The sequence below is a fragment of the Spermophilus citellus genome (assembly GCF_964194105.1).
Source record: "Spermophilus citellus genome assembly, chromosome: 4".
Taxonomy (NCBI): domain Eukaryota; kingdom Metazoa; phylum Chordata; class Mammalia; order Rodentia; family Sciuridae; genus Spermophilus; species Spermophilus citellus.
In genome coordinates this window covers 109,530,797-109,549,687 of record NC_138185.1, presented here as the reverse complement: position 1 = coordinate 109,549,687, position 18,891 = coordinate 109,530,797, and the positions used below count along the sequence as shown (strand labels likewise).

The 18,891-nt window shown below is 36.5% G+C and overlaps 1 protein-coding gene across 4 annotated transcripts in view; it reads right to left on the bottom strand.

Annotated features, from left to right (window-relative positions):
• MYO9A (myosin IXA) overlaps positions 1–18,866 on the bottom strand; it is a 266,957-nt gene extending 248,091 nt beyond the window's left edge. For 3 of the 4 annotated variants that reach the window (XM_081290714.1, XM_081290715.1, XM_081290717.1), the window contains exon 1: positions 18,370–18,864. The gene's annotated coding sequence lies outside the window, so the exon portion shown is untranslated. Of the gene's footprint in view, positions 1–18,369 lie in introns of all 4 variants that reach the window. The other variant, XM_081290716.1, reaches the window with a different exon arrangement.
• Positions 18,867–18,891: the final 25 nt, after the last annotated feature.

The following is an 18,891-nucleotide window of genomic DNA, read 5'->3' as shown; positions in this document are numbered from 1 at the left end:
CGCCCAAGTACATCACAGTCAAAATTGCTGGAAATCAAAAACAAAACCTTTTTAAAGTACCCAAAGAAATAGGACACATTATATTTAAGGAAACAAGAAAAATGACAGTTGACTTTTCATTAAAACAGTAGAAGCAAGAAAATAATAGGTAATATATTTGAATCACTAAAAGAAAAAAAAGATGGACAACCTATATTCTAAACTCTGAGAAACTATCATTTATACATGAAAGTTAAGTATGTTTTTAGATGGACAAAAGCTAAAAGAATTCAGCAGCAGACATACAATTTAAGAAGTTTCTTCAGACCAAAGGAAAATAATCTCAAATGGAAGTCTGAATCTGCAGGAAATAATGATGAGTACCAGAAAATACTGGGAACTAGACAGCCGAGTTCATTCTCATCAATTCTATTCGATTTTGAACTGGAGGTAACAGCCAGTACCATGAAGCAAGTAATAAAAAAAAAAAAAAAAAAAAAAAAAAAAAAAAAAACTGAAGGCATAAAGATGGGAAGCAAGAATTATATTTATTCTCAGATAGCATGTCTTCAGATACAAGAGGACCCAGAGGAACAGATAAACAAGTAAAACTAACAGTGAATTCAGCAAGTTCAAAAAATAAAAACTCAGCCCAGTATGATGACACATGTGTGTCTGTAATCCCACCCAGTAGGTTGACAGGCTGAAAGATGGAAAGTTTGAGTCCAGCCTTGGCAACTTAGCAAAATCCTGTCTCAATTTTTAAAAAGAGTTAGGGATGCAGTTCAGTGGCAGAGCATCCTACGGTTCAATCCCAGCAAACCCCCATAAAAAGGATAAAAAAGTCAATATACACAAAATGAATACATTTCTAAATACTACATGAAACAATAGAAAGTTGAATTTAAACATCAATATTTATAATATAATCAAAACAGAATACTTAGCAATAAAATTAACAAAAGGTCAAAGACCTGCCAGGTACAGTGTCGCATGCCTGTAATCCCATCGGCCTGGGAGGCTAAGGCAGGAGGATCTTGAGTTCAAAGCCAGCCTCAGCAAAAGTAAAGTGCTAAGCAACTCAGTAAGACCCTATCTCTAAATAAAATACAAAATAGGGCTGGGGATGTGGCTCATTGGTCAAGAATTCAATCCCTGGTACCAAAAAAAAAAAAAAGAAGTGGAAGACCTCTAAACTGAAAACTATAAAACTTTCTTGAAAAAAATTCTTCATAAATGTACAGATACACCATGTTCAAGAATAAGATGATTCAGTATTATTAAAATACAAATTGTGAGACAAACATTCAACCCACTGAGCTATATCCCTTGCCCAAAAAAAACAAAAACAAAAAAATAAAAATTGTAAAAAAAAGGGATTGTCTGCTTGGATTCCAATTAGCCTCCATGACTTATTAACAATATGAGTGTGGGCAGACTAAATTCTCTAAGCCTTTGTTTTCCTCTTCCATTAGAGCTAGAGCTAGTCAAGTGCTGGGTCATACAGTTGCAAAAGTGGAATACAAAGCTCTGGCCTTATCTGTTCCAGGAATGAATAAACAGGTGGCATTATTACTATTATAGAGCAAACTATCGCACTCACCAAGCCCTTTCCAGGGGCACCTCTTACCCAGGAGGACTCTGAGACTTGGAAGGTAGGCATGGCCTCTTCTAAAGGCCAGTAGCCTATATATCACACCCACAATACTCAGATATCTAGAAGACTGTCCTGGAATGAAGGCCATGTCCATTGCAGCCCCATGGGATCTGTTCCAAATATGGAGTTCACACCTACCAAAAAAGGAACTTTTTGACAATCTGGATGGTTCAAAAGTGGCTCACACCTATAATCCCAGCAGCTTGGGAGGCTGAGACAGGAGGATCTTGAGTTCAAAGCCAGCCTCAGCAAAAGCAAGGTGCTAAGCAACTCAGTGAGACCCTGTCGCTACATAAAATATAAAATAGGGCTGGGGATGTGGTTCAGTGCCCCTGAGTTCAATCCCTGGTACTGCCCCCCGAAAAAAGCAACTTTCCTGAGCTAGGGGTATGGCTCAATGGCAGAGCATTTGATTAGTATGTACAAGGTCCTTGGTTTGATCCCCTGCAAAACACACACACACACACACACACTCACACACTTTCCCAAAATTGATCTACAGATTCAACACAATACCAATCCAAATTTCAGCAAAATTACTTTATGATATTGACAAATTTATTATAAATTTTATATGGAAAGGTAAAAAAAAAAAAAAGAATAGCTAACACAATGTTGAAAGAAAAAAACAAGAAACGAGGTCCAACACTATGGACCATCAAACTTACTATAAAGCTAACAATCAAGATAACAGGTACTGGAAGCCAGGAGTGGTGGCACACACCTGTAATGTCAACTACAAAGGAAGCTGAGCCAGGAGGATCTCAAATTCGAGGCCAGTTCAAGGGCAATTTAGCAAGACCCTATTCTCAAGTAAAAAGTAAAAAGGGCTATGGATGTAGCTCAGTGGTTGAATGGCCCTTGGTTCCATCCCCAGTAATGGAATGTTGGGAGCTGGTATCAGAAAAACTATGTAATACCCAAACAGATCAATAGAACATAAAGAGCTCAAAAAGAAACCCATACTAATGGAGTCAACTGATTTTTTAAAACTATCTTTGTTTTGTTTGTTTTTAAGTGGTGCTGAGGATCAAACCCAGTGCCTCACAGGTGCAAGGCAAGCACTCTGCCACTGAGCCACAACCCCAACCCCAAGTCAACTGATTTTTGACAAAAAAAAAAATGGTGCTGAGACAAATGGACAGTCATATGCAAAAACTAAAATAAAGAATCTAGACACGGACTGGGGATGTGGCTCAGAGATAGAGCACTCACCTATCATGCATGAGGCACTGGGTTCGATCCTCAGCACCACATAAAAATAAAGATATTGCATCCACTGATAACTAAAAAATATTTTTAAAAAAAATAATCTAGACACAAATTTTATATCTTTCACAAAAATTAATAGACCTAAGTGAAAACATAAAATTATAAAACTCCCAGAAGATAAGAACACATGGGGAAACCTAAGTCATCTTAGGGTTGGTGGTAACTCCAAATGACACTAAAAATACAAACCATGATAGTGGCAAATTTGACTTCATTAAAATTAAAAACTTCTGCTCAGCAAAAGATACTGTGAAGAGAATGAAAAGGCAAGCCACAAAACAAAAGAACATTTTTCCAAAATACATATATAATAACGAAACGGTATTCAAAATATACAAATTCTTAACATTCAACAACAAGAAAACAAACCAACTAAAATGGGCAAAAAAGAAAAAAGATCTGAAGACATCCCCCCAAAGATGTACAGATGGCAAATAAGCATATGAAAGAGACTCAAAATCAGATATCACTAAGGAATTAAAAATTAAAACAATGAGTTTGTACCATAAACCCATTAGAATGGCAAAAATCCAATACAATGACAACACCAAATGCTGATGAGGAAGTTGAAAAACAGGAACTTTCATTCACTACTGGTGGAAGTGCAAAATATCACAGCCACTCTGGAAGACAGTGTGGCAGCTCTCTAAATATTATAAGTTTTTATTTCAATAATTTGGATTAAATTATTTCTTCAACAAATATCTAACTTTAATTTTTTTTAAAGAGATGTGGTTCCTCTATGTTGTCCAGACTGGCCCCAAATTCCTGGGCTCAAGCAATTCCCCTAAGCCTCCCCAGGAGCTGAGACCACAGGCATAGGTCACTACCCTGAGTACTTCAGATCCTTTTAAGCAGAATAAACCAAACAGGTCTTATACATTTCGTACAAATTTGGAAGCTCATAATAAATGTTAATTTTTTATGACAAAGTGATATTAATAGAAACTAACAGGAGCAAAATTATGTGTCTCCATCCTCGATATCACCAGATTGCTTTACTTACAGTTTATAGACAAGCTTTTCATGCTGTCAGCCTAACAACCTATAAATACCCTTCTGTTCTCATTTGCTGTTTCTTATTTGTGTGACATCAGAAACCAAATACATATTTTATTTGTCTAAAATAAAAATAAGATTGAAAGCATTATATATCTAAAAAGAATCATAAAAATGACTTAGCAAATGTGAAAAGAACTGAAAAGAATTTTTTAAATTATACAATTAAAATTAAAAATGGAATCACTTAAGAGAAGAATGAGTAAATTAAAAGAGATCAAGAAATAATCCATAGTGAAAGAAGAAACACATAAAAAGAAACATAAGAATGAGTGATAAGGCTGGGGATATAGGTCAATAGAGTGCATGCTTGTATTGTAAAACCCTGGGCTCAATCTCCAGCACAGAAAAAATGAAGGAAGGAAGGAAGGAAGGAAAAGTTGAACAATCTAACATGTATTTAAATTACAGATCCAGAAAAAGAAAAAACTCTGAAATCGTAAGATTCTTTTCTCTAAAAGCAATTAAATAAAAATCATTAATGAGTGGGTTTAACACATGGTGTTTTTCAAGACGGCCATGCTAGTATATATCCCATGCCATTTACCATTTTACAATGTGACATGGATACTGTCCCCTACATTCCTTTCTCCTTCAACATGAAGATATTGATAACACATATAACTAAAGGACTAGTATCCAAAACATACACAGAATTTCTAATAAATCAGTAAGAAAAAGACCTCCTAATAGCAAAAATTGGGCAAACAAGTTCAACATATATTTCACAAGAAGAAATTTAAATGACATCTTTTCTAACATGAAAAGATGTTCCACTTCATTAATAATTGTGGAAATGAAAATTAACACCATGAGATAACATCACAACCTTAAAGATTCAGAACAACGGAAATTCTCACACACTGTATTGATGGAGGTATAAACTGAATTAAAAACTTTGAAAACCTCTTTGCCATTATTAAAGTTTGAGTATGTGCATATGTTGAGACCCAGAAATTCTACTTCTAGGCAGGCTAGAGAACCATCTGCATACATGCAAACATGAAAAAGTACTGACCACTGCACTATCGGTACAGTAAGAGCAAGAAACTGAAATCTATTCAAATGTTCATCAAAACTGGAATGAATAAACTGACCTGTACTCCAATGGATCATTTTATCTCAATGAAATCTGATGAACTATATAACTACAATAACATGTAATTAATTTCACAAATATAATGCTGAACGAAATTTCTTCAATCACATAAAATACACAGTATAAAGTTTAAAAACCTACATAAGGATATAAGGCATATAAGGGTGTACCCTTGGCATTTAAAATTAAGAAGAAATGATGGACACAAATATTAGGATAATAGTCACTTCCACAAAGGGATATGTTGACAAGTGGAGGGAAGGTAAGAGGGGAATAGTTCTGGTATACTGGCCTGAGCAATGGACAATACAAATATTTACTTCATAATTTTCTTTAAACTGTATGTGTTTTACACATACTCATGTAAATATAAGTGAAAAAGACAAAAATAACAATTGCATATGATTGCTATGAGAATTTGATACAATAAGACAATATAAGCAAGTCTGGTACCTAGGTGTATACAATTTTAAAAAATAATAAAAAAAATTACCATTAATTACATAATATTGTTTACTCTCCACAGTGCCCAGCACAGCAACATACTCATGGTAGGTGCTCAAATATTTTGTTCAAAAAATGAAACAAGCCAGTTACGGTGGCACATGCCTATAATCCCAGCAGCTCAGGAGGATCTCAAGTTCAAAGCCAGCCTCAGCAACTCAGTGAGATGCTTAGCAACTCAGTGAGACCCTGTCTCTAAATAAAAATTTTAAAAAGGGCTGGGGATGTGGCTCAGTGGTTAAGCACTCCTGGGTTCAATCCTTGGTACCAAAAAAGAAACAAATTCCATTCAATGACTAGAATAAAAACAATTTATGGTATCCCTCTCTTAGGACTCCTCTCCTTTGGGAGTTCTGCTTTCCTTCTGTTAAGCTAATAAATTCTGTTACTTTTTGGGGGGAAAAAAGAAAATTTAGATTTGAGTGGTTAGGTTCTTCAACTTCCAATCTCAAGTCCACAAGCCCCAAAGCTTGAATTCCTTGTAATCCAACAGGCATTCTCTCCCATCCCTTTGGTAATTTTCCTAATTAATCTCTTTCTCCTAACAGAACTACACATTCTATCTGCCTTACTATACTGTAAGTATAGAATGCTTAGAACCTTATAATCTGGGAGGTTTAAGGCAGAAGAGAGCAAGGGGGGAGTTAAAGTTAAGGAAAAAAGAATAAGGGGAGGTTTAGGAAAATCCATTGAGGACGGAATATTTAACTATTCTCACGTAAAAACACCTAATACATCAAGTTTTAGTTCCAATGCTTTTACAGAAAGTAAAAGCAGGAAAGCAAATCATCTATTATCTCTTCAAACCCTTGTACCATAAAACAAAGCAAGTTAACGTTCACTATCATCCATACCCTAATATTAAAAGGCATGAAAATACAACTGCATGTGAAAAATATCTATTTCTCTTAAAATTCTTTCAACAACAAAATTCTCTGATGATGAGCCTCTCTGGACAAAAATCAACTCTTTCTCAATTACTTGGGAAAGAAATTTTATTTATTCAATATGCATTACATAGTTATTATATTATACACAGTTCAAAAGATTAAATACAAATATGCAGCAGAACCAAATTTGTTGAATAGATAATGATACACTCACATAGAATATTATGTCTCCATTTTAAAAAAAAGAATGAGGGGCTGGTGATGTGGCTCAAGCGGTAACGCGCTCTCCTGGCATGCGCAGGGCACTAAGTTCGATCCTCAGCACCACATAAAATAAAAAATAAAAAGATGCTGTGTCCACCGAAAACTAAAAAATATTAAAAAATTCTCTCTCTCTCCCTCTCTAAAAAAAATAAATGAATAAATAAAAGAATGAAAAAGACGTTTTTGTACAGAATATACTGAATAAAATTTTTTAAAATTTAAATAGGTACAAAACAGTATATATCATATTTTAATTCTGGTGTATAAATGGAGACTATGCTACGTCTTATTTTTGAAGGAAAAAAATATTGGAATGATTAATTAAAAACTTTCAAAATTGGTTATTTGTAGGGGGACAGAAAGCAGAGAAGAGATGGATTTAAGAAAATAATAAGAGTCCTAAGTTTACTTTTTCATTTGGTTTCTCCTTTTGAACTAAGTAAATACTTTACATACTCTAAAAAATTAAAAAACAAGGGAAGCAAATTATAAAATGAAAAATAAGTAGAGTTAGCTGCTTATCAAATTGGCAAAAAATCACACAAAGAAAAATTTTCAAGTTGCTTCTCAACATAATACTCATAACAATAAGTATATAGGGTATAATCTAAAGCCAAAAAGAAATGCAGAGCTGAGTATGGTGGTGCACACTTGTAATGCGAAAAACTCAGGAGGCTGAGACAGGACGATCACAAATTTAAGACCTGCCTCAGCAACTTAGTGAGGCCCTAAGCAACTTAGTGAGACCCTATCTCAAAATAAAAAATAAAAAGGGCTGGGGATGTAGCTCAGTGGTAAAATACCACTGGATTCAATCCCCAGTACCAAAAAAAGAAAGAAAGAAAAAAAGAAATGCAAAGAAAGTTTGAACTTCACAGAGTAGTTTTATTTTGAAACTATTTTCCACATACTTAGAAAAAAATCAAATGTATTAATGTTAATAAAAACCAAGATTTCAATATAAAAGAAATTTAAACTAATGTAACAAAAAAGAAACCTGCAATGTTAAATTTTAATTAGATCAATATGACAATATACTTCTCACTCACACACACACACACACACACACACACACACACACCTTCTTAAAGGGGCCTAGAAGCAAAGATAACACAATAAGAAGAAGCATACTTGATATCCAGATACTGGATTCTAAATATAATCCTCCACAATAAGGAAACAAAGCTCCTTCAAGAAACTGTTGATTCTAAAGCAAAAAAAAGTCCACAGTGAACCAAAATATCTTGAATCCAAAAGTAAGGATTGACTCAAAAACTAACTGATTTGGGCAAAAAAGAACCCAGAAGCCTGCTTGAAAGGGTCCCACTATCCTTATGTGAGACTATTCAAGCATCAAAAAGAATACTGTCTTGCCAAGCACAGTGGCTGGCATGCCTGTAATCACAGCTCTTTGGAAGGGAAAAGGAACTCAAATTGTAGACCACGTGGACTTAGCAAGACCTTGTCTCAACACTTTTTGAAAACACTGGGGATGTAGCTAAGTGGTAAGGCACATGCTGAGCATATGTGAGGCCCTGGGTTGTTTGTTGTTGTTGTTGTTTTTAAAGGCAATGTCTATAAAAATAATTGAGTAACATAACAAATAAAAGATAGACTGGGGTTGTGGCTCAGAGGTAGAACGCTCGCCTAGCATGTGTGAGGCACTGGGTTCGATCCTCAGCACCACATAAAAATAAAGGTATTATATTTTTTAAAAAAGGAAGAAAATTTTAAAAAAATTAAAAAATGAAAAATACAATTTTAAAAAAAACATGAGACTATTCAAAAACTCATTTCCCACCACTGTAGATGACAAATACACAACTCCTCACTCTGAAAATTAAGGAAGGAATTAAGAATTTACTCTTCCCTTCTAGCAGTAATTATAATTCACTTCTGATAGATCAAGGTTATGAAGCTCTTGCTAATTGAAACATGATAGCTAATAAATGTACAAGAATTACAGAATTAGAAAAATCCTCCATTTTGAGACCTTCAATTATATGTCTAAGAATCAACAAAGGATGCTTAAAATCATAAGAATATCACTCCCACAAGTTATATGCTTGATTGTAGAAGTATAAAACAACATACTTTTAAAATGGAAACATAGCAAATACCACCTAAAACCTCATTAAACTTGGATCACTAACAATGGGACACTTGATATGTTCCTCCATAATATGCAACATAATATATAACATCACCTATGAAGTATTCTTGCCAAAATTTTTTAGCATGAATATAATCAAGCCTTAACATACTGCCATTTTACAAGCAATACAGAGACCAGAAGAACAAGTTAAACAATAGCACAAAGAAACAATCAGATAACTCTAGAAAACAGGCCATTCTACAAGGTAACTGATCTGCTCTCTTCAAAGACATTTCAGGGTGATGGAAAAGGGACTGTGAGAAGGAGCTGTTCTTGATTAAAAGACAAATTAAATGCAAAAAAAAAAAAATTGAATTCTAATTCAAACAATCATTTTAAAGGGCAACTAGGAAAATTGAAATATAGACTGAATATTAAGTGTTACTGGGGGTACTATTGTTTCTTAAGTGGTAATGTTAAGAAAAAAATCTAAGGGGCTAGGATTGTTGCTCAGTGGTAGAGTGCTTGTTTCGCATGTGGAGGGTACCGAGTTCGATTCACAGACCACATAAAAATAAAATAAAGGTATTATATCCATCTACAACTAAAAAAATTTTAAAAAGAAAAAATCTAGTTCTTAAATATATGCCAAAGAATTTTGAAGTAAACTTGTCATATTTACAACGTATTTTCAAAAGTTTCAGCAAAAATACACATACACTAGGGAACAATAAAGCAAACATGGATGGCAGAGTGTTAATTTTCATCTTTTTGCTGGGGATTGAACCCAGGGCTTCATATATACTAGGCAAACACTCTATGACTGAACTACACCTTCAGTCCCTAACTTGTAAATCCAAATTGCAGGCATATTAATATTCTTTTGCTGTCTTCTTTCAACTTTCTACATTTTTTTAAGTTTTTTATTATTTAAAAAAGTAATTCAGAGGACAGGAAAAGAACCAAATATTATTTACAAATAAATGTCTACAGTCATCTGAAGAACTTTCTCTTACATTTAAAAAAAGAATCCAGAGATTACTCAACCCACTATCATTTGATCGGTAAAGTAAACAGATTTCAAACAAATACTTAACACACTACAAACAGAAATAGTACCAAAATCTGTCAATGATTTAAGGAATGTTTGTCATTGGCAAACAAAATACATCTTATTATATCTCATGCTGAATCAAATATATTTAACATTCATTAATCTTACTAAGATCAAAAGTGTGTTTGAACTATTTTGAATTGAACAATGATTATACTTGAAAGACAGCTAGTAAACTAGCCTAATATTTACTTCTATTAATAACAAACTTTGACTAGCCATTTATTCTAAAAGCCATACAACAAAATTCTTAAAATTCTTGATCTCATTTTTTAAACATAATAAAAATCAAGACATATTCAAGGAGGAAAAGGAATATTTGTGAGTATCTACTACATAGTTGGTGCTTTACGTAAGACGTTTAACTCCAGCCAGGTACAAAGGTGCACACCTGTAGTCCCAACTACTCTGGAGACTAAGGAAGTTACTTGAGCCCAGGAAAGTTCAAGACCACAATCAATACAGCAAGACCCTGTCACAAAAAAATAGGGGGGGGGGGGCGGCGGAGAAAATGTTTAACAATTATCTTTTAGATAAGAACTATCAATATTCTGAAGTTCACAAATATTAAGTGACTTTCCTTTAAATGACAATTCAAAAGTGATGAGGCTGGAACTTCAAGCAAAAGCTGTTGGAAATCTAGCTTTAAAAGTCCATATTCTTTTCACTTAACTGGGCATAACGGATTTAAGATTAACAGACAGAAAAGCCTAACTAAGAAAAAAAGCATATTTAAAAGAATAGCTTCATAGTCAAAGAACCATATAATCTTAAAAATCAAAGCTGAGAAAAAGTACACTCTAAAATTACTGTTAGTTGTAAAAAAAAAAAAAAAAAAAAAAAAGAACCAATTTTTAGAAATCGGCTATCTAGGGCTGGGGATGTGGCTCAAGCGGTAGTGCGCTCTCCTGGCATGCGTGCGGCCCGGGTTCGATCCTCAGCACCACATACCAACAAAGATGTTGTGTCTGCCAAGAACTAAAAAATAAATATTAAAAATTCTCTCACTCTCTCTCCTCTCTTACTCTCTCTTTAAAAAAAAAAAAAAAGAAAAAAAGAAATCGGCTATCTATGACACAAGGACAGCTAGTGCTTTCCTTACTATACTTGTAAAATTATACTCCAGTTGCCCGCTGGATGACCCCATTGCCAAAATATGCTAGCAACATAATTCACAGTAAAACCCAGAGGCCAAACACCATTTGGAAAGTGCTTTTTACATGTTTACTATACCAATCCTAAGCATGCTAACTACTCAAAATTAATAGGCCACTTTCAGCAAAAATACTTTGATCTATCATATTCTTTTTTACTATTCTAAAATATTTAACTTATAAACAAGAAAACTCTCCTAAATACAAACATCCCACAATTATTTACTAGTATGTGATTTTGTTTATTACATAAAAATATGCCAAAATTTCTATAATGTAAATTATATATGTTCTTTCCATGGGGTCAAAATTCCAATACCTAGCCTTCTTGTATATTTAAAGATATATTTATAAAATATGCAGAGATACCTACAAGTTAGGAGTTTTGCCATTTACAAATGATAATACTGACAAAGACATGGAGAACATTTACACGCTATTGGTAGGATTGTAATTCAGTACAAACACTATGTTAATCCTTATAGAGGTTCCCCAAAAAACTAGGAATGAAACCACTATATGACTCAGTTGTATCACTCCTTGATATTTATCCAAAAGATAATAAGATAGTAAGCATACTATAGCAATGCACACATTCCTATGTTTACAGCAGTACAACTCACAATTGCCAAGACAGGGAACCAACTTAGGTGCCCATCAACAGATAAACGGATAAAGAAAATGCAATACAGTGACCACATACAGTGGCTCATGCCTATAATCCTGGCAACTTGGAAGGATGAGGCAGAAGGATCATAATAAATTCAAGGCCAGCTTGCATAATTACTTTAAAAGTTTTTAAAGGGTTGGAGATGTAGCTCAATGGTAAATCACCCCTGGATTCATTTCCTGGTACTGAAAAAAAAAATTGTGGTAAATATACATAACAGAGTTTTATTCAGCCATAAAGAAATTATATCATCCATAAGAAAATGGATGAAACTTGAAAGCATTATGTCGAGATATAAGCCAGGCTCAGAAAGTCAAAGGTCTTGTTTTTTCTCACACACGGAACAAAGAGGAGGAAAAAAGGGAAGTTATCTCATGAAATTAAAAAGAAAACCAGTAGTCTGGAAAGGGAGGAGGGAAGGAAAAGGGGTGGTACCAGGGAATGACATTGACCAAATTATGTTATGTGCATGTAGGAATACATCACAATGTATACTGCCATTATAATGTGCCAATTAAAAAATCAATTTAAAAGAGTTATACCTTATAAAATTAAATCTATGAACTAGATTAATGACTAGAAGAGGTAGTTTACAGAGTTTTAATAATATTTTGTATCTTGATGTAGATGTTTGTTATACTGAATTTTCATCATCTATGTTCTTCTTGTATACAGCCAGTCCCTGATTTACAATGGTTCGACTTAAGATTTTTCAACTTTATTATGGTGCAAAAGTAATATGTATTCAGTAGATACAGTACTTCAAATTTTGAATTTGATCTTTTCCCAAACTAGTGAAATGCAGTACAGTACTCTTGCAATCCTACCTTGTGACAAGTCACAACTCCCAGTCAGCTACACAGGATCACAAGGGTAAACAACTAATACTCTAAAGGATACTTGTTGCTAAGCCATGATGTTCAGTAAATTAGGTGTTGTTAAATGTGTTTTCTACTTACAATGGGCTTATCAGGACATAACCCCATGGTAGGTTGAGAAGCATCTACAATTTATAAAGGGCTTATTTTTTTAAATATTTATTTTTTAGTTATAGGTGGACACTATCTTTATTTTATTTTTTATGTGGTGCTAAGGATCGAACCCGGTGCCTCATGCATGGTAGGTAAACGCTCTATCTCTGAGCCACAACCCCAGCCCCAAAAGGCTTATACGTTTTAAAATCCCTAATCTAAAAGCCTAACTTACTATAAAGTACCAACACTATCTCTTTTACCAAAGAACTTAAAGACTAGTGGAGAAAATAGACAAATAATTGGGCAATATCACCAGAGAGCTATAATAGAAATAAATACACAGGAATGGCACCTATCTTAATCTGGAAAGGGCAAAGGAAAGCGTCTTTAAGAAGATACACCTGAGCCAGGCGCAGTGGCACACACCCAAAATCCCAGCTACCTGGGAGACTGAGGCAGGATCACAAGTTCAAAGCCAACCTCAGCAACTCAGTGAGGTCCTAAGCAACTTAGTGAGACCCTGACTCAAAATAAAGTGGGGGGTGGGGCAGGGGCTGAAGATGTGGCTCGGAGGGTAAGCACTTCTGGTACCAAAAAACAGAACATACACCTGAACTGAGTCCTAAAGATCAGACAAGCATTAGCCAAGCAAAGAAAAAGATAAGAATCGATGAATGTAAAGACAAGAGAACGCACTTGCAGGACAGGAAATCTAAATTCAGTGAAAGCGCATCATAGAATTTGATGCAAAAGGAAAGAAAATCTAGAGAAGAGTCAGATCATAAATGACCTATGCCAGGTTCTGTGGTATATGCCTGTTATCCCAGTGACTTGGGAGGCTGAGGCAAGATATCACAAGTTCAAAGCCAGCCTCAGCAATTTAGTGAGGCCCTGAGCAACTTAGCAAGACCCTATCTCAAAATAAAACATAAAAAGGGCCAGGGATGTGGATCAGTGTTTAAGCACCTCCTGAGTTTAATCCCTGGTACAAAAAATAAAAACCAAAAAATAAATGACCTTATATACATGCCATGCTTCTTTAAACTGTATCCTAAAAGCAATAAGAAAGCATTGAAGATCTTTCAACTGGAAAGGTTGATTAAATTTATACATGTCAATGACAGTGCCTGACTGCTTACAGCCCTATACTTTTCACCATTATGATCTGCCCCACATCCATATGTACAGATGAACACACAGCCAACACTGTGTGTCCAGGAGTGGTCACATTATCCATGTCCTGCTGGCAACCAATGAGAAAAAGAGCTAAGCCAGAGAAATGGATTCTTGGGAATTTAAACCAGAAAATCCTAAAAAAACTAAGAAGTTAGCTCAGGAGCTGAAGTTAAAATGTTAGCAGCAAGGAAGGAAAAAAAAAAAGGGGGGGGGGGGGGGGGACAGCAGCCAGAAAGCAAGATGTTGGCACAGGAGCAACAAAGAAGTTTTAAGGAATAGAAACTAGGAATAAATGGAAGCAATAAAATAGAGGAGGAGGAAATTGGAGGAGAGAGAAAGATTAAGCCAAAAACAAAGAGTAGCTAGACAACAAAAGAGCACATGTAGGGCTGCCTCTATGGCTCAGTGATACAGCACTTGCCTAGCATGCATAAGGCCCTGGGTTCAACCCCCAGCACCACAAAAAAATAAATAAATAAAGTGAAATCTGTCTTCTCCTGCTTACAACTTTATTAGGTTTCCATTCTTCTTGAAACAAATTTATTTGGCTTTTCCTAGGTTCCCTTGGGCATGTATGTTTCCTTCAAAAAAAGCATTCCATTACTTAAGATAACTTCTCTCTTCCTTGCAACGGAAAGGGCCTAATAAAAGAGTATTAGAACACTTACTTTAGCGGTAGTGCAAAGAATGAAAAGAGAGTATGACAAAAGGAGGCAGAGAACAGAAGTCAACAAGAACACTTAGAAAGCATTACAGAAGCAAAACAGGCATTTTGAGTTAAAATACAGACAACAAAAGAGTAATAAAGAATAATAACCAATGATCAGAAATATGAGAACAAATGTTCAAGACTTAATAACAAAGTAAATGTTAGTGTTGAGGTTCAGAATTTAGTGGAAGATGTTTCACAAAGTTCTTAAAGGCTTCATGAAGGTATTAATAAAGGTAGCAAATGAGGAGGAAGAAAAAAAATTGTTGCACTTTCATCTGCGTACCTGCCCACCCACACATGCACAACTGTTTTGGAGAAAGAGGCAGAAAAGAGTTTTCTTTTGCACTTTTTTGAAAGTGCCTGTGAAATGTGAAACCAGGTGAAGATATTCAGTATTCAGTAGGCAGTCATTTACAGAGGTATAGAGCAGAGAAGCAAGAGCTCTAAACAGCAACCCTGGACTTAGGAACCAATACATTAAGTCAAGGTTGCGTTTTAAAGATGTTGGAAAAGTCTTCAATGTTTATTTCAAACTAAGTTAATACACCTAAAACATCATTCAAATTAAAAACCTTAACATTCTTGGCAAACTATATTTTCAAAGTTCCTGCACTTCTTCGCAAATATTAAAAGTTAAACAACTACATAGTATACTCCAAATGATTAGGAAAGAAGGTGTTTATATTACTAATTTCTCCTAAAGTTGTACTTTTAAAAAAACCTAAGTTGAACCAGGCACAGTGGAATACACTGGTTGTCACAGTTCCACAGGTGATTGAGGCAGGAGGACAACTTAAGCCCAGGAGTTCAAGACTAGCCTGGAAACGTAGCAAAAACCCTTCCCCATTAAAAAAAAAAAAAAAAAACTTAAGTTTTCTCTACTTTCCTCAGTAAGTACACACCACTAAATTAAGAGGAAAATATGTTAAAACATCATATATAGTGAATTTCACTACTGCTGCTTAACCTACAATAAGGCTTTTTAAAAATTTTAAACATCAATCTAATGTATGAAGTATGATATGTCAAGAGCTTTGTAATGTTGTGAACAACCAATAAAAATAAATAAATAAATAAATAAATTTTAAACATATATATTAAAATATTGCACTTTAAATGTTAGTTTTCTGTCCTAAACCTTTTCTCCTTTCATCTATAAGCTTTTGTCTCCAAAATTTATCACTACCAACTCAGCACTTGTTAACTGCAAGTTTTAGCCACAAATCCACCTGTCCACTGACCATCTATACCTGAAGGACCCACATCCAACCAAACTTAACATCCCACAATGTGAACCCCTCTGTCCCTCTTTGATAAAATAAAAATCTCACTCCTTTATGTGGCTCCCTACCTCACTGAAAGGCACAGGGAGAAATCTTTACACACTCTCCCCAACCTGGAATCCAAGTAAATCACCAAGTTCAGTCCCAAGTTCAGACCCATTATCATTTGTCTGGATTACCCTCCTGATAAAAGCTTAAGCTTACTCTACTCTTCAGTCCACCCTAATCACTGCAGTCAGTGACTTTTTTAAAAAATATTTTTTAGCTGTTGATGGACCTTTACTTTATTCATTTATTTATATGCGGTGCTGAGACTTGAACCCAGTGACTCACACATGTGAAGCAAGCACTCTACCACTGAGCTACAACCACAGCCCATGAAGTCAGTGACTTTAAAAAAAAAAAAAAATGCATATCTGATAATTTCAGTCACCAATTTTAAATCCTTGATTTTTAAATTAAATATCAAAAAGTAGTTACACTATTGTAGCTCAGAGATTCAATCAGAAACTTACTTATATCCTTTTATGTAGGTTCAACACAAAAGAAACAGGAATTTTTTTCACTTCATGTATTAAAACATACATATAACTGATATATTTAAAAATGTGCAGTATTTTCTATAAAAGCAAAAGACCTCAAGTTCATCAAAATGGAATGCTATCCAGCCAGTAAATGATATCCATACATCTATCAAATTATCTCTAGGATCCAGTAATTAAGTGGAAAAAAACAAGCTATATACAAAGTGTATAGTATGTAACCACTTATGTGTGTTGTGTCTTAATATACCATATGAACTTGTAAATGCTGGAAATATCACAAGAAGGATACATGAGAAGCAGGAAAGAGGTTGTTCTAAAGAAAAAAATGGGTGGCTAGAGAACTAAGGAGGAAGAGAACCATTCTACTACACTACTCTCCAGAACCTTTTGACATTTATACTAGGTCTACTTATTACCCATAATTTCAATATGATTTTCTCCCTCTCTGTCCACATACACATACAAAGTTTTAAAGAGTGACTACAAACAGTTTTTTATCCTTTATCCCTTTAAAAGTTAAAATTATGGACTGATCATTTGATGCAACACTATTTCCTTCTTGACAGCTCAGGAGTACAATCTTCAATATTTTACTATTATTGATAAAGCTTTTAGTAATGACACAATAAACATTACATTTTTTAATTTAAAATTTTTTTAGTTGTTGATAGGTCTTTATTTATTTATATGTGGTGCTGAGAATCCAACCCAGTGCCTCACACACACTAGGCAAGCGCTCTACCACTGAGCTATATCCCCAGTCTCATTGCAGGACTTTTGTACTTGCTCCTTAGAGAAGACAGCAATGCTAGGTAGAAGAAAATTATTATTAGTATGATACTAAAGTTTTCAGGGATTAAGGACGGATAGAAATATCTTCCCAGCCAATTCAAAAACAGAAATTTTTTTTTTAAAAGTCCCCTAATATCTTTCAAAACTAGTATAAAATATCTGTAGAAATCTACAAGGAGGTAATGTAGATGATACATGGAAAAAATACATTCATTGGTGTAATAAGACTTAATCCTTATAGAAGCCCATAAAGTCTCAGATCTATACTAATTCTTTAGTTCTACGAAATAATATGAGGAGCAGGGTGTACGACCTTATAATGGCACACACAGCATGTCCTGTGCTTCGATAGATAATCTTTCCTTTCCCTCCACTTTCAGTGGCGAGAACAAACCCTCCAAACATAGGTTTCACTTCGGTCCCCTTAGTCTCACTGGGGGAATATTCTAGACTAAATCAGGATTTGGAGGCAAAGCATTTTCAATCAAAAAAAAAAAAAAAAAGATCGCAAACAGGAAGAAAGATAAGGTTTGGGAGACACTATAACAGCGGATAAAGGAGACCCAAAGCTGTGATGGTGTCTAGAGGGGCTGATCCTAATCTAGTGAAGGTGAGAGCATCCCGACACAAGCTGTCCGAAAGCCCCGATGGGTAGGGGACGTGCTAGGTGGCTAGACAGTATGCCAACTGGGCGGAGGGGATGGGAGAGTCCTATTAAAAAGTGAAGGCGGGGGCAGCGACCTATCTGGGAAACCTGTGAGCTGGGGGTCGCAATTGGTTAGGAAGTGGCCGTGTCTCGGGCACTACGATCGGGTCCCGCATAATGAAGTCTGGAGACTCAATATTGAGTCCTGGAAGTCAGAGGGGGTTCTGACCGGGTAGGCGCGGATGGGGAATGGTGACAGAATTGCAGCTGAGGCTGGAAAACCAACCGGGGTCTACCCTATGGAAGGAAGCTACGAGGGGTTGGGTCTCTGGGGAATCCCGGCCCAGATCAGGAGTCAATAAGGCTCCGAGGCAGACCCGTTCGTGGGGCGTCTCCGCTGGGGCGGGGCGGCCCAGCGGGAGCCAAAGAGCGAGACTGGGACGTGGGCCGGGCTCGGCGGCAGGGCCGCTGGGGCGGGTCTTACCTCGGGCTGCGCCGCGGTGGCCACCACAGCTCCCTCCTCCTGGGCGGAAGCTGCCTCCCACCCTCTGCCCCAGGGTCCGGCCAAAGAAGGCAGCAGGAGCCAAGGCTACCGAGGGTCGGACAGTTGCGCGAGGGTGGGCCCACTGCCTCAAGGTCCGGGCGAGCGGCCGCAGCGCATCCCCCGCCCTGTCAGAGAGACTCCGCCCGGCCGGGGCAGGCACATCCCCCGCCGCACCCCGCCCAGAGAGCACGCGTTGGCCCGCCGCCTCAGTCGGGGTCGCTGCCTCTGCTGGTGCGAAGAGTGCTTCCACCGCCGCCTCTCACAATCCGAGCAAGACTCTCCTAAGGCCACCACCAACCGCCGCCGCGTCCCTAGTCCGTTTTGGCCCGCGCGCCCCCGACCCCGCGCACGCGGCCCCGCCCCGCGCGACTCCTCGGCTGCAGGAGAACAGGCGCGCGCGCACTTAACTCCCACGCCCCCTACTGCCAGCCAGGGCCCGCTCCGCCCGGCCCCGCCCCCGCA